Below are 4,258 nucleotides of genomic sequence, written 5' to 3'. Positions count from 1 at the left end.
ATATATACATATGAACACCCCTTTTTTATATGAACACCCCATATAAAAAAGCATATATATATATTGCTTTTTTAGGGTCAGCCCTTTCTCAGGGTATATTTCATCCATATGGTTGTTTTTTCACACATAGGCCTGTTTTTACTGCCCTGGTGTCAGCTAAAGTTTACCATGGCAATACCTATGCTAAAAGTCTGGATTTCGGCCATCGCAATGAAGTGTGTTAAGAACAAAAACAAATCCCCAAATCTACCATGGTTTCTAAGGTAGAAACTGGTATATTAGCTGTGTGTTTAGGGGAAAAGTAATTTCCTCAAATAAATCTACATATACTTTATACCAAGATAATACCTAAATAAAATAAATAAATGATTTATTTTTTAAAGTTGTTTTTGAATAACTGATTTTCAGTGGTTCTGTGGATCAAACCCAGGGTCTTTTGTCCCTGGGTAGGGTCTGAGTGATTTCCCAAGAAGAGATGGGGACCTCAGTTTGAACAGCCAGGAGGTAGGTTCTTTTTTTTTTTTTTTTTTGGCAGAACAGGGGATTGAACTCAGGCCCTTGTGCTTGCCAGGGAAGCACTTATTCTACTGAGCCATCTATCTCCCTGGCCCCCAGGTAGGCTCTTGACTCACGGCATAGAAGAAATTTCAGTGTGGACACAGGGAGTTTTACTAGACAGTGCTGGAAAGGGGGACTAGGACACAACCCCAGCTGGAGGAGCGAGGGGTGTTCAGACTGTGCGCTCATGCCAGCACGAGGCCAGCTTTCAAGGACTGGCTGAGTGGGCTGGGGCCAGTGGATCGTGGTCTCAGTTCTGTTTTCCCCAGCTCTGGAGGAACCTTGTGGCTTCAGGTTCAGTTTCCTCGACTGCGCTTGTTTGGGTGGCGTGAGGGGGACAATCTCATAACAGCAAGGTCGGTGAGGCTGGGCTTTTCTGGTGATTGTGGGACAGAAGACTTCTAGGTGTTGCCCTCCGGGGTCTGGACTCTGTGTTGTGAAAGCCAACAACTGAGATTTCCTGAAAATTACTCTTACCTTGGTGTGTTTGGCCCCGAAGTGGAATGAGATAGACTAGGTAAATTTAGGGCTAATAAACTTTGTAATATAGACATTTTCTGAATGATTAGCATCCCTAGGTGCTGAGCTGAGTGGAAATCTGCCTCAAGGGTATTTATTTATTTTTGCATTTTAGGAAAGGGTCTACAGGGTGTTCAGGGTCTCAGTACTAGATCGGACTCATAATGATCCACCTGTTTACAGCTTCCCAAAAGCTGGGATTACAGACTAGTGCCACCACACCCAGTCTCAATTGCTGCCTCAGTGTGCCCTGGGGATGGGGCTGGCATGGCAGGTCTGGGGATTGAACCCTGGCCCCTGTACCTGCTTGCAGGTGCTTTAATGCACTGAGCTATTTGGCTGCCCCTCAAGGGGTTTTATGTTCGTTTGTTTTTTTAGACAATGTCTCGCCTTGTAGTTCAGCTTGGTCTTGAACTCACTGTGTAGCCCAGGCTGACCTTGAACTCACAGTGATCTTCCTGCCTCAGCCTCTGGAGTGCTGAGATTACAGGTATGTGTTCCACACCTGGCTCCCAAAGTTTTAAGAAAAGAGAGACCAAAAATTGAGTTTCTATATTTCCTTACTCTTATCTTTATTTTTTCTACTCCACCTCATTCCCACAGGCTAGGCAAGTACTTACTGATAATTCCCAACCTGCTAGATGTCAGAGGTGCCAAGTTCATGTTCCCTGAGCATCGAAGAATGAATTCCAAGGGACCACAGAGGTTGAGAGTAGGAAAGTTTTTTTTTTTTTTTCCAGAGAAAGCTCCTAAGAAATAGGAGGAGTCTGAGGCACCTGTGTAAAGAGGTAATTTACACAGTAAAGTTGCAATGTTGGTACACAGGGTGGGTCAAAATATTGTCAACCTATAGGATTACGAGTATAGCTGCTTAGCTAACATTGATCAAATAGGGAACCCGGTCATGTAGCAAAGGTACGTGGGAAGAACAAAGGCACTTTGGGGAAGAGATGGGTCCAGATGCTCTGCTCACCCAGCTGGGTGGCTGGTGCCTATCTGGACTTTACTGGACCAGGTGGTGCTAATCGCAAATTGCTGCATATCCCTTAGGGAGGCAAGCAAGCCTGGCCATTGCATCTCCATCACGCGTCTCCAGCCACAATCTTTATGTCCCTATTTATGATGACTTCCCTGAGGGCTTGTTATATTCAGGGTCTACAGGGAATGTATTTAATACAGGACACATAATTTATAGAATTATTTCATAATATTTACTCAGAAAGTCAAGTGCATGGGGCTGGCAAGATAGTTCAGTGGTTTAAAGCGCCTGCTTAGGCAAGCATGAAGGGACCTCGGTTCAATCCCCAGCACCACATGCCATGCCAGCCCCGCCCCCAGGGTGGGCTGAGCTGACCATAAAAAAAAAAAAGGAAAAAATAAAGGAAACATTAAAAAAAAAAAAAAAGAAAGAAAGTCAAGTGCAAATGTGGAAAATCTGTTCATGTACCAGAGACCCAGTAAGCCAACTCAGAGCCTGGATCCCATAGCAATGTCCTGCACGAGTCTAGCTGACGACTTAGAGCCCATGACAATGTCTCATGCAAGTCTGTTTTGAGGATCTGCACTAGAAAGGCCCAAAGGCCCACTGTGGAAACTAGAAAGTCCATGCCAGCAGGATAAAGGATTTGTGCCATCAGGCTGATGGATCTGCACTGGAGCCAGGGAGTGATGCCCCCCAAAAGAACAGAATCCATCCTCAGTGACAGTGAGGACTCAAGTTCTTCTGATGATAACAGCTGAGTTCATCAGGAAAACCAATGTGACAAGCTTTTCCAGGAGGATCAATAGCACACCATCTTCCCCTCCAGTTATCCTTTTATGCTACTGGGAACAATCCTCAGGCCAACCATACCCAGCACCACGCTGATTCAGTTCAGCTGGGTGTGACACACTGACCATTAGCTAATTCAATACAGGGCCCAATTCCTTTCTGACTGTATATTAATTTCTGTCTAATTTACTGCCTATAATACCACTGAGCTACATGCACAATGCTTCTTTTAAGATAGGGTCTTGCTAAGTTGTCACATTGAGCAGCTGAGATTATAGGTATGTCACTGTGCCCAGTAAGTAAGAGGTTGTTACACATACTGAACACTTTAGCAGTGGTGAAGAGGAGAAGGGCAAGGACAGCAAACCCACTGAAGATCTCCAGGGAAACCTGGAGGTGGAGCAAGGGGTGAATGTGGAGTCCAGGGGCACAGATCCTCATCTGTCAAAGGCATCGATGGAAAGTGGCAAAGGTGGTATAAGAAATCAAAGCAGCTGGGTGCAGTGGCACATGAGCCAAATCCCAGCTACTCTGGAGGGTGGCTCGTGGAGATCACAAGTCTGAGGATAGCCTGGAAATTTATTTTTATTTTTTTATTTTTAATTTTTGGCTCCAAATGTCTTCAGGGCAGGTTTGGCTGGCTTGAGTTGTGGGGACCGAACCCTTAGCCTGGAAAATTAGAGAGACCCCATCTCAAAAAATATAAAAAAGAAAAAAAATTAAAAAAAATATAAAAAAGAATGGGGATGTAGCTCAGTGGGAGAGCAAGGGCTCGGTCCTGGCTTCAATCCTCAGTACTGGGTAGGGAAGGAGGGAGCAAATAAACTGCCCCTTTGGCCACCACAGGTAGCTGCACAGCCAAGACTGCAGGAGAAGTGACAGGCCATGTCCAGGGGTCTGGGTAAAAGGAAAGGTGTGGCCTTGAAAAGGCCCAGAAAATGTCTCCTCTGTCACCTCCACGACCTGTGGGTCCTGAGTCTGGTGGGGTGTGTGGTAATTAGGACAGCTCCTAGGGGTGCTGGAATCCGGAGAGCAAACAGATCAACCTTGACTCACTGTATCTAAATTGTATGTTGGGTCCTGCTGAGATTGAAACACAGTATCATGGTGCCTGTCTTGAAAGGAGGAAGAAACTCATTTACTGAGTGGTACTTTGTACACATTCTATTTTAATTCTCACAACAATCTTACCAGGTAGTAGAGAGTATCATGATTTTATAGGTAAAGAAATGGAATCTCTGTAAAAATTTTAGTTTTATTAGTATGTGTCGGGCGCCCTCCCGTCCAGCAGGAAAGCACTCAACACGATTTGTGCGGCGGAAAGGCTTTAATCGTTCTCCTGAGTGATGCGCCCCGAGAGAGCACAGTTCCTCTCTCCGTCCCTCTTCCTGTCTCTGACCCTCCGCGTCG

Source organism: Octodon degus, unplaced genomic scaffold (genome assembly GCF_000260255.1).
Source record: "Octodon degus isolate 3935 unplaced genomic scaffold, OctDeg1.0 scaffold00098, whole genome shotgun sequence".
Classification (NCBI taxonomy): Eukaryota; Metazoa; Chordata; class Mammalia; order Rodentia; family Octodontidae; genus Octodon; species Octodon degus.
Note: the sequence above shows the minus strand (reverse complement) of the source record.